Here is a 13,420-nt window from a genome sequence, read left to right on the forward strand (position 1 = left end):
AAAGAGATATTAAGGAAAATATTTGTTCAAAAATATTTATAGCTGCACTCTTTGTGGTTGCAAAAATATTCAAAAATGGGGGATGTCCATCAGTTGGGGAATGGCTGAACAAATTGTGGTATCTAATGGTGATGGAATACTATTGTGCTGAAAAGAGAGAAAGATTTGTTAAAAAAAAGCAGAATGGGGAAAATAATATTAAAATGTATTGAAGAAAAAATTTCTTTAAATAAATAGAATTGATCAAATGGAAAGGAAGGCAAAGAAATTCACCAAAGAAAACAATTACTTAAAAATTAGAATTGGGTAAGTGGAAGTTACTGACTTTATAAGACATTAAAAAAATGGGTTCTTGATGTCTTAATCTCAAAGAGGACCAAAATTACATTGCATCATATGGTCAATGTGCATTGAGTGCAACTATGAGTGATCAGATCAATATATTTTTAAAGGCTCTCATAGTTGAAGCACAAATATCCTGTATAAACATTTGAGATGGAGATGTCTCTAAATTTGTGCATATCACATTTCTTTTGAGCTATTGCAATTGTACTTTGCTCAGAGAGTACAGTGTATTCTTTTATGTGTTCACACTGGGTTGGACAGTACTATTCCAGTATCTCCCAGGTCTCATAATTGATAACATAGTTCTTCAGAGAGACTTGAAGAATATGTCAGTATTGCTTCTTCTGACCTCCATGTGTAAAAGCTCTGTAGTGTTTCAGTTTTTCAGATAGTCTAATATCTCTTCACTCCTTTGTATTTTGCTTTGGAGTCTTCCAGACACTGAGCTAGCTCTTACAATGTATGCATCAACCTCATCATCTATGTACACATGCCTGGAAAGTATATTGTCAAGGTAAGTAAACTTATCTACAGGAATCTATCAAATGGGGAAGGGCAAAACAAGTTGTTATTTGTGATTGTAGTGGAATAGTATTGTGTTATAAGAAATTATAAGCAGGATGGTCTCAGAAAAACATGGAAACACTTAAATGAATGATGTGAAATGAAATGAACAGAACCAAAAGAACATTGTACATAATTTAGAATATTTTTCCTTGGTTACAAGAGTCATATTCTTTCCCTACCCTCCCGCTAACACCTCCCTTAGGCTATGCACAATTCCACTGGGTTTTACATGTGTCCTTGATCAAAACCTATTTCCATATTGTTGATATTTGAACTAGAATGATCATTTAGAGTCTACATCCTCAATCATATCCCCATCAACCTATGTGATCATGTAATTATTTTTGTTCTGTGTTTCTGTTCCCACATTTTTTCCTCTCAGTGTGATAGTGTTCTTTCTCATGAATCCCTCCAAATAGTTCTGAATCATTGCATTGCTATTAATAGAGAAGTCTATTACATTCAATTGTACTACAGTGTATCTATCAGCCTCTGTATACAATGTTCTCCTGATTCTGTTCCTTTCACTCTGCATCAATTCTTGGAGGTCGTTCCAGTCTCCATGGAATTCCTCTATTTTATTATTCTTTTGAGCATAATATTCTATCACAAATAGATACCACAATTTTATAGCCATTCCTCAATCAAAGGGCCTCCTCTCATTTTCCAATTTTTTTTCCACCACAAAGAGCTCAGCTATGAATATTCTTGTACAAGTCTTTTCCCTTATTATCTCTTTGGGGTATAAACCCAGCAGTGCTATGGTTGTATCAAAGGGCAGCCAAACTTTTAGCACCCTTTGGTTATAGTTCCAAATTGCCCTCCAGAATGGCTGGAACAATTCACAACTCCACCAGCAACGCATTCATTACTTTCCTTTGTTATCATGTGTATTATGAGGGGAGGTTAATTTGTATTCAAGGGGTTTAGTCTTTCATTATGGAGAGAGAGTGGAGAACCCCCTTCTCAAAGCGGGTTACAGGGGAGACAGCTGATGTTTAGGGTTGGCGTAGAGAGAGGACAGGGGGTTTGAAGATTTTCCCACTCATGCCTTCCATCCTTAGCTAAAGCTGCTCTCCCCACTTTGTTCTTGTCCCTTTTGTCCCCCCTCCACTACTCAAGACCAAAGGGTCTCTCCTTGATTTTTTCACTCACACTCAGCTTGGGGAACAGATAACTTTTAAGGTCAACTCAATCAGATAATACAAAAGGAATAAAGGTCAGGGAAGAAAGGGAAAGGAAAGTGGGGAAAGAGGGTCCCTGTCTCTATCTAAACCCTTTCCCCTCCCTCCTTGAGTTTGGGGGGAACTCAGGCCTTGGCAGTTTGATCCCCTTGAGAGAAAGTCAGGTTGATTCAGCTCTGGACAACAGGAGCTGAGGCAAAGTCTGCTCAAGTTTCTCTTCAGCAAGTCTTTTCCATTGGGAAGTGTTGGGGGGAAAGATTTCCAGTTACCAGAAGGAAAAGTGGATAACCCTCAGGAGAAAGTCTTTTCTCACCTTCTGTCTTCAGTTTCTCAAGACTGAGAGAGAAACTCATGTACCAGCCAGTCTCTTCCTCCTCAAGATTCCAAACTCCTAGGGCCCCACCCCAGATGAGGTGATCAATTCCACACATTCTTCAACCTGGCATATTTTCTTTAGTGCAATCCTCTGTCACAAATCCACCATTTCTTATTGTTCACATGGTGCCACCCTGGCCCATGCCAGTTACTTATATTCTATGTCTATTCTAATCTATCTATGTTACTTTATTGTTCCCATCTAACCACCCCACTCCCAAAATAATAAACCTTATCCTAGTCTGTCTATTTGCTAATCTAAGTTCCTATCTTATGCTAAAACTGATTTGTGGGAGGAGGGTTAGGATTATGTGCCAACAAAATTTTATAATATAATAATTTCTTAATACAAAGGTTATTCCTATTGCAATCAATATAAAAATTAACTTAAATAAAATTGAACTATCCTATGTCTTATGTAATACTAAATCAATATAATAATATGTAACAATTATATATAGATATAGATATAGATACAGATATATAGAGATATATTAACTTTTATCTAATGAAATCTGGTTTATTCTGTCCCTATGTTACCTCTCTAATTACAGCATTACCTTTTCCACCCTAAACTACTCTGTCCCTATCTGTTAATAGTTAGTATGTTAACAACCTCTTTTCTATCTATATTAGTGGATTAGATAGTTATTATTCTATCTGTGAACATGTACACATTTATATGTATGTATATTACATGTTATTTATATACATATATATATGTATATATATATATACATCCTCTGATAGTAGAGATTTATTTGCAGATATACAATTTATGGGTTGTCCTTATTTATGGTACAGCCCCTAATGTCAGTGTGAAATTTATTCGTGTTCTAGATATGTCATGGTGGATGCATATTTATTCCAATGTTCATGTGAATGTACTTCCCTATATGTGAAGTTAATGTAATAGGCCATTAATCTTATGCAACCCATTTTTCTGCAGTTCATTCCCTATAATGTCTTTGATTCAAAGTTCTTTCCAGTTGTCACTGTGTCTTCTATCCTTTGGTGTTGCTTGAAGTAGTCTTATCCACTTTCTGTCTTCAGCTTCTCAAGACTGAAAGAGCAACTCCTCTAACAGCCAGTCTTCTCCTCCTCAGGATTCCAAATTCCTAGGGGTCCCTTCCCCAACAAGGTGATAAATTCCACACACTCTTCAGCCTGGCACTTTTTCTTTAGTGCCAGCCTCTATCACACATGTTAGCCAATCTGCTGGTGTGAGGTGGTACCTCAGAGTTGTTTTGATTTGCATCTCTCTGATTATAAGAGATTTAGAACATTTTCTCATGTGATTGTTAATAGTTTTGATTTCTTTATTTGAAAATTACCTATTTATGTGCATTGCCCATTTATAAATTAGGAAATGGCTTGAGTTTTTGTACAATTGATTTAGCTCTTTATAAATGTGAGTAATTAGACTTTTGTCAGAGGATTTTGTTATGAAGATTTTTCCCCAATTTATTGCTTCTGTTCTTATTTTTGTTGCATTGGTTTTCTTTGTACAAAACCTTTTTAATTTAATGTAATCAAAATTATTTATTTTACATTTTGTATTTTTTTCTAACTCTTCCTTGGTCTTAAAATCTTTCCTTTCCTAAAGATCTTACAAGTATACTATTTTTGTTCATTTAATTTACTTATAATTTCCTTCTTTATATTCAAGTCATTCATCTATTCTGAATTTATATAGGTATAGGGTGTAAGATGTTGATCCAAACCCAATCTCTCCCATATTGTCTTTCAATTTTACCAGCAGTTTTTGTCAAATACCGGATTTTTGTCCCCAAAGCTGGGATCTTTGGGTTTATCATAGACTGTCTTGCTGAGGTCACTTACCCCAAGTCTATTCCACTGATCCTCCTTTCTGTCTCTTAGCCAGTAGCATATTGCTTTGATGACCACTGCTTTATAGTGTAGTTTGAGGTCTGGTACTTCTAGATCACATTCACATTTTTTTTATTATTCCCCTGGATTTCCTTGATCTTTTGTTCTTCAAAATGAACTTTGTTATTTTCTTTCTAATTCAGTAAAAACTTTTTTTGGTAGTTCAATGGGTATGGCAATAAATAAGTAAATAAATTTGGGGAAAATTGTCATTGTTATTGTTAGCTCATCCTACATATGGGTAATTATTGTTTTTCTAATTATTTAGATCTAGTCTTAATTGTGTGGAAAGTGTTTTGTAGTTGTGTTCATATAGTTCCTTTTTGTCTCGGCATCTATACTGCCACCATGTTTACCTAGAAGTAGGAAAAAAAATATTTTTAAAGAGCCTAACATGTACCAGGCACTGTGTTGTAAAATTGTTCTTTTAAAAGTTATCTAATTTAATCATGGGATTAGATTATGAATGAACAAATGATTAAATAAATTAATATGTTAAACATCAAGGATACAAGTAGAAAAACAATGTTGTCCTTACTCTCAAGGACTATCATTTTAATAAGATTAAATAACATATTAAGGATGTTTCAATTGAAATCCAGGTTGAAAGGACTAATAGTCTTTATGATACCATTGTAGCAAAGCATATGAAATAGCATATTTTTAAATGCACCATTTCCAATAAAAAAATTGTACCTGTTTCCCATGTTGATCAAACAGTTACAAAATGTGATGACAATATTTTGTTTCCTGGTCTTTAGTAGCTATGAATTCTGAACAAGAAGGAGTTGCAGTATCTATAGAATCAGTAAACTTTTGCACCTCCACAAGTATTGTTCTAATAGATGATGATTATAGAGGCAGAAGAGAGGGAGTAGCGGGGTTTGGAGGAGTTGGGAGGGTTTAAAAATTTGAAGCATTTAAGGTTAATATGTTCTTCATTGACAGCTGTTCAGTAGTTGGCAGTAATGGGGATGTTGTGTCATTCTCCATAGGTGCTGCCAAACTAGATGGCCAAAGGGATGATTATATTTGAAACAAGGTTAATGATCTAAGAGGTGGTGATATTTTCCAGGTTGTTTAGTACAAGGTCCTGGACTGTTTCTTCTTAGATTGGAGGGAAGATGGTGGTCATAGGCATAGTGATATTTTGATCTATTGGAAATATTGTTCATATATCTTCTTATAATTATATCCTACATTATTGAAACTTAACCTGTCTAAAATAGGTCTCATTCTCTACTGGCATAAAAATATTCAAAATCCATTGATAGTTACTACTGTCAATGATACTTAACAACACTGAGACACTTTAATAATCAGTGTAATTTATGCTTAGAGAACAGTCCATAATACACAAAAATCAATTGACCTGAAATAACATTTTTAACAATATTATATGATCTCCAGTTACATTAGCAGGGTAGATACAGTTGGAATATCAAAGGACAAGAAGAGAAAGTAAATATCTATATGTCAAATAACCGATAATAGAAGGAGAAAATTTGCTTCAAATAAAATAATAAACTGATCAGCAAACATTGGAGCTAAGGCTGATACTGAAAGACAGATTTTTGGCCATAGGCAAAGGAGGAACTAAACAGAGAGCATAAAAGTTCTGGCTTACATCTTAAGTAAATAGCATTAACAAAACTGAAAAAGAAATTATTCTATTACTAATTATCTGAGCTGTAAGCTATAGCTTACATATAGATGTGACGAACTGTTTTAAAGAAATTGTGGTCATCAAGTTAAAAATGAAATATTCTCTTAGATACTACCTCCTCTGAAACATATTGTTTACTTTCCCAAACTTCCTAGTTTACCTTGTGAATAACACTATCATCTCCATCACTAAGTCTTGCCATTTAAGCCTGTCTTAATTTCCTTCAAGCAATAAATTCTGTCTTCCAAAATGTCTCAAATTGATCAATATTCTTTTTAAAGAGATATTATTCAAGTTTCATGCTCTCATTACATTCCACCTGCATTATAGTAATAGACTCATAATTAGCTCCCTTGCTTCCCTTCTCCACTGTTTGAATCTAAATTCCACATAACTGCAAAAATAATTCTCCTAAGACACTTGTGTGATCATGTCACTCTCTTGCTCAAAATATTTTAAGTTGTTGTACAAGGTCTACAGTATAAAATAGCATATCTTTAAACTGGTTTTTAGCTCATCCACAATCTGTCTCCTATCTACCTTTGTAGTCATATTTAATACTTCCTTTCTTGAATTCCATGTTTTAGGTAAAATGGATTATTAGCTCTTTCTCAAGCTCAACATTTCCTTTCTTGTCTCTACAAATTATCTTTAATGTCTAGAATGCATTCCTTCATTTCTAGATCTCAGAATCCTTGTCTTTCTTCAAAGATCAATTAAAGCAACAGCTCCTTTGTGAAGCCTTCTCTCATTCCCTACCCTTACCCTATCACCACCTTCTCCCTAGTTGCTAGTTATCTCTTTCTATGGCTCTGCCCATGCCCATCTCTGGCTCTTGTGCACTCACCCAGTCTTCCATTTAATAAACATATTTGTAATATGTCATATTCAGTCTTTGCTGAGTGAAAGACAAACAATTTGTAGCAAAGATTTTTTTTTTAGTTTTGTTTCAGTATCCCCATTTCTTAGTATATCTTGTATACCAGTGGCATTTAATGGACATTCTTTTAATTGAATTAAATTATTTAGATATGTTATCTAAAACCTAAACTAGCAAAGTCCAGAAAGGTTAATCAATTGAGAGCTGGCCATCTAGTGATGAATTTTATGCCCTGGAAATTTCTTTAGACCATCTACTAATCAATGGTGGACTGTTATCTGTCTTAATATTTGGAATACTGACATCAGTGAAATCTCACATTTTATGAAGTATTGGACTAGAACAATTAGATGTCTGGTTTAAATTGCCAAGGAGACATGTATTATATTTTCATCACAGACCAATAAAAAAAGAAAATAAAGGACTCATTATCCAAATAATGTAATAGATTAAAAATGGACTTGATTTCTAGTCTACATTACTTTAGTTCTTCAATTTAAATTCCATGTAAACAGTGTAGAAGCAAGTCACATACTAAAATGGGCAATGTAAGAAGAATTCACTTATGAAATATATTCCTTTCTATACTAAGTAAATGTAAAAATGTTGTAAATTGGACATCTCACTATCCCAGAATTTATCTCCGCCATGTATCATTTTACACTGATATTGGCCTTTTTTTGTTCAGCTTTGTCTATTATTACTAATTCTTCAAAAATCAGGTGAAACAATTCCTCATTCCTGAAGTCTTCACAATCCTTTCTACGAACTATCATTATAACTTCTCATTCACATTTTTCTTCTCCTTTTATATTTCATTTTAAATATTTATTACCATGTTTACATGTTTAGCTCACATATTTGATTATAAGTAGGTAATTAACATAGAGTTACCCTGTGAATCAAGAAGACTTGGGTTCATGTTTGATAATTTAACTATAGGAAAGTTACTTAAAGACCTGTTAGTAGCTCAACAGAAAATATTATTTGTGTTGGTCAAAAAAAAAAAACAACCAAAAACATAATACACACACACACACACACACACACACACACACACACACACAAAGTCTCTTATTTTTGATTCGGTTAAGTTAGTAGATCAGTAAACTATACCTAAATCCCATGAATCATGTCTTCCAATGCCCCTCAAAATCCAAAAAAAAAACCCTTTATTATTAACATTAACTGTGTAAACTCCCTAAAGATAAACTCATGAATTTATTGCAATCTGAATGTTTCAAGTTCTACTGTTTGAGAGATAATTCAATAAATGTGCTGATTGTCTACTTCCAATGATTCTATAAAAGTTAGATTATTAGAAAATAACATTCATGTCATTTAAACCCTACTAGAAATGGGAACATTCTATAGGATCATGACTAATGAACTGATTTTACTCTTAACTGCTTCGAGTTTCTAGGATAGTGTTTTACATACAATAAATCTATACTAGAAAACAAACATAAACATATAAATACCATAAATATAAAGCAAGTGTTGACTTTTGAGTGGGAGTTGGAGATCATAGAGCTTCATGGAAGAGTTTAAGTGAGCAAGGTCTTAAAGAATCTTGGATCCTAGATAAGGACAAGGATTCTGATAAAATTTGAGTAAGCAAAGGTATGAGATAGGAAAGTGTGAAGTGTGTTTGGGAAACCAAGCAAATTCGACTGGCTAGAACATTGTACAGAACTTTGACTAAAATGGGAAATTGGAGTCCAATGATACAGACCGTGCACTAAAAGTCTTAACTTACCTTGAAACTCTCCACAGTTGTTTTTAGACTCCCCCTTAAGTAAAGCAAAACAAAGATTTGACAAAAAAAAATTGGGTATAATCGGGATAATCAATGAGTATATGTGCATGTGTATTTCTTTTGGAGGAAATTGATTGTTTTATATAGGTACTAATAGTGAGTTTAATAATAAAGGTAAAGATATCTTCTATAAGAAAGACTAATCTAGTTCAAAGACCTCATGGTGGCATTTTTGCCATGTAATTTCACTTGGTTATTGGATTAGCATAATTATCGCTTAAGAAAAATATCATGAAACTCAATTAGGAAACACTGAAACTTATAAAGAATTTAGGAAAAAAGATAAGCTGGAAAGACTTTTCTAGTATCCAATTTCATTTTGAATGTTTCAGGTACATATTTCAAAGGCTATAATGATATTCATTTATTTATGGGTATTATGGGAATGGTCACCATTTTAAAATTCAGGAAAACTGGCATGTGATTATTATGAAAGAAATAGCATAGAATTTAAAACTGTAGGCCCCAGTCTAGAGCATATAGGCTTATCCACCTTTGGATTATGACTAGAAACTCCTCCTGACTTCTTGAATAATTTTTTTCTATATCTATATCTTTTGAATTACTCCCTTTCTCTCAACTCACATGGCCATCACTGGAGTTCATAACCTCTTCACTTCTTGCTAAGATTCTTGCAATAGGTCTCCCTTTCTCAAACTTTCCTCCTCTCTAACTCATCCTCCAAAGAATTGCCAAAATGAATGCCCTAAAGCACAGGTTGTCTATTGCAATCCTCTACTCATTATACTTAATTAACTCCATGTTATCTTTAGGATTAAGTATAATCTCTTTGTGACTTTAAAGTTCTTTGAAATATGCCTTCAATCAATCTTTCTTATCTTATTATATATTATTATTTTACCTAAAAATCTGAAAATAAAGACAGAATTTCATCTTGCCACTAATTCTCACCCTATTACATTGGATTGTTCACTTCTGTGCCTTTGTGCTACTTGTCCTTCACATTTGGAATTCACTCCCTTCTACTCTCTGAATCCCTTGTTTCCTTCATGACTCAGTTTGCACTCCTCCTTCAATATGAATCTTTTCTTTATATCCCTAGAAACTAATATGCTCCTTCTCATTTTATATTTATTTGCATACATCTTAAATATAAATACAGTTAGAATTGGGATATTTTTATTTTTGTCTTTGCATTGTTAAGGGCAAGTTTAGAGTTGAGATTGAATATATTTTTAGTTGGTCACCAGGGATTTAAATTCTAAATCCCAATGAAATACTCAAGTCAGAATAGAATTTTATGGTGGTTTATTTACAATGGTAGGAAGAAATTAAGAATGAGGGAGAGAGAGAGAAAGAGAAGAAAATATACTCCATCCTGGTCTGAGACAGGGGGAGATCAGAGGCCTCAGCCAAGGGGCCTTCCCAGAATATTAAATCTAGCCTGGCTTCCAGACATGAGGCCTCCTCCAAGAAGAAAGGCCTCCTTGGAGGCTAGTGACTCCAGAAAGAGCCAAGAAAAAAGGAAGTCAGTCTTAATACTCACCATGTGATCATCTCAGGGAATCAAGCCAAGTTCCACAGCCAAAGTCAAAGGTCCCTCTCACAGGAAGTGATGCAAAATATAAAGGCAGTTCTTTACATCACTTCCTGTGTCTCACATGTACCAATGGTGGCTTAAATATGGCTATTGATAACAGAGTGAGACAGTCAGTTGCTTCTGATTTGTCACTTGCTAGGACAGGCGGGTCATAGACTTCCTTCCTCACACTTAATACTTAAGTGAGGGTGTATATATTTCTAATTGCTAAAATTCTATATACTAAGTAGGATGGAGTAAATCTAAAATCTGCTGTATCTTTCACACCTAGCATAGTTCCTGGCACCTAAAAGGTGAATAATAAATGCTTTTTGAATGATTGACTGATTGGTTATCCTATGAACTATGATGTGACTTAGTACAACACACTACTTACAACTTTTATTTTCATTTAAGGCAACTTGGGCCACTTTCTGAGGCAGAGTTCTCTCCTTCATGTCATGCTAATTTGTCTCTGCTCTCAAGAATAAAACTTATATCTCTTTCTTCTCCTACCTACCTGGCTGTTCTTTCTCAGTCTCCTTTGATAGATTTTCATTTGGGTTATACTTGTTATACCTCTGATGTAAAATAAATAATTTTGACTACATCAAATTAAAAAGGTTTTGTACAAACAAAACCGATGTAACCAAAATCAAAAGGGAAGTAACAATCTGGGAAACAATATTCATAACAAAAACCTCTGACAAAGGTCTAATTATTCAAATTTACAAAGATCTCAATGAATTGTACAAAAAATCAAGCCAATCCCCAATTGATAAATGGGCAAAGGACATGAATAGGCAATTTTCAGTTAAAGAAATCAAAACCATTAATAAGCACATGAAAAAGTGTTCTAAATCTCTTATAATCAGAGAGATGAAAATCAAAACAACTTTGAGGTATCACCTCTTTGTTTAACTTTTAAAGCCCTCTATAACTTCTTTTCCTATCTTTCTAATCTCTGTTAACATTATGCCCCCTTCTCCCACTCAGTCTGCAATTAAATGACACAGCCATTCTTGCTGCTTCTCTCCTGTAAATGTCAAAACGTGGTTGCCAAGACTGTCAATCGCCAAAACTGTAAAGGTTTCGGTCAAACTGTAAAGATAATTTTAGGGTCTTGATTTAAAATCTAAAATTAACCTGTCTCCATGGGAAAATTCCCAAATATGAAAATACCCAAGTCATCTGGGTTTTATGGAGATTTTAATTAATACAAATGAAGGAATTAAGGGAAGGAAGGAGAGAGAAAGAGACAGAGAGAGTAGCCAAGCAGTAGGAAAGGGCCTAGCCTAAGGGAGAGCGAGTCAGTCTTTATCACTCCACCACAAGATCATCTTCAAGCTGGGTTCTTCCACACCGAACTGAAATTAGCCTCCAAACTGAATTCAAATTTTAACTGAATTCAATTTCCCTGAACTTGTTCCTTCACTTCCTTTTAAAGAGATTTTTCTCTTATGTCACTTCCCCTAAATTTTCACGTCTACCAATCACAGTAGACACTTTTTCCTAGGACTGCCCTTTCTTAGTTCTCATCTTCTTTGGTTCTCACCTTCTCTGGTTAGAAAAAGACTTGTGAGTATTTCACACCTCTTGTTAAGTTGCCTTTTGTAAGTTGCTTGACCTTTTAGTGACTAATTTAGCCTTTATAGGCACTTAGCACCCTTTTGTATTAGATCTAAAAAATAGAGCACCTAGCTTAAGGTTTTTGCTTCACTATAAGTATAAGTTAGGGACTTTCATTGTTCAACAGGGAGTTTACAACTTTATCTTCCCCTAAGGCACTGTCTGAGTAGGATGGAGTAATTTTAAAAGTTCTCAATACATTTCTGACCAAATACCTCCATTGTTAAAAATAGGGAATAGCTTGGTCAAATCATCTGAAGTAGAGTCTGAGCAGTTTTAAGATTCACACTCCATTGGTACTCCCTTTCAAAACTTTGAGTTTTTTAACTGGCTTTCCCGTATGCCCAGATTACTGTCACTTCTATCTCCTAACTTTCCTAGTTTCCTATAAATGATAGTGACTGGCCAGCCAGTGCCCTGCCAATGACAACAGTCTAGGGTCTCCAAAGGGAGGCAGGTTAGAGGGGGTGATTAAGGACGAGGAGGACCAGGCTGGCCAATTGGCAAGCAAGGCACTTTATTGAAAGTTACATCCTTATTTATATATAGAGAAATATAGGCTAGAGTTTCTACCCAAAGTTTCCACACACATGGTAATAGGCAGTGTTTACATGGAAACAGGCAATGTTTTACAGAGAGACTCTAAGCAATGCAATGCAATACCATACATCAGTGATTTTCTAGGGTACATTTGATGCAAGGATTAGGGGACCTGGGGGTTGTCCATAGGTTACCTGGTATAAAACAAGGGTTTGCCTGGTTACATGATACATGCACAAGAGCTTGCCTGGGTTTCTAGGGGTAGTAAACACAAACATAACCTAGATACAGAAGGAGAGAAGGAAGGGGGAATGTGACTAGAGACTTTCTGCTCTACGGGCCTGGGCTTTGCTAAGGGTCTTTGGAATCGAGGGTCTCAGTCTGCCAGTTTCCTTCAAGACTCTGCTAAACTCCCACTTCTATAAGAAACTTTACCTAATCCTCCATCTTAATTTCCTATGAGATTATCTCCCACTTATTTATATATATTTTGTTTGGACCTAGCTATTTACAAGTTATTACTCCCATTAGTCTGTGAGGTCCCTAAGAACAAGGACTGTCTTTCACCTTTCTTTGTATCCCCAGCATTTAGTCACATTGGTTGGCACATAATAGGAATTCATAAATGCTAAGTGACTAACTGACCTTTCCTAGAAGTGATCCTAGTAATCCCTATAGATTAATTGCCTTCATTGTAAGGAACCTTCTGACCTGTAGTAAAAAATCTCAATATCATATCAATGGTAACATAAAGGCAGTCCAAGCTAGGTCTCATCATCCAGAATGGCTCTTTCATTCTTTAGGATTTTGTGCAGATAGATAAGATATCTTTTTTTGGTAACAGAATAAAAACATCGTGATATAATTGCATCTATAGTCTCATTTTTTGAAAGCTTCTTAGGACTAACTTCAATAGCAGACACAGTAGAGCTATTTCTGGTGGTATGAACCTTTTCCCATATGGTTTTAATTTCTTCTGCAAAAA

Source organism: Monodelphis domestica, chromosome 1 (genome assembly GCF_027887165.1).
Source record: "Monodelphis domestica isolate mMonDom1 chromosome 1, mMonDom1.pri, whole genome shotgun sequence".
In the NCBI taxonomy this organism is placed as follows: domain Eukaryota; kingdom Metazoa; phylum Chordata; class Mammalia; order Didelphimorphia; family Didelphidae; genus Monodelphis; species Monodelphis domestica.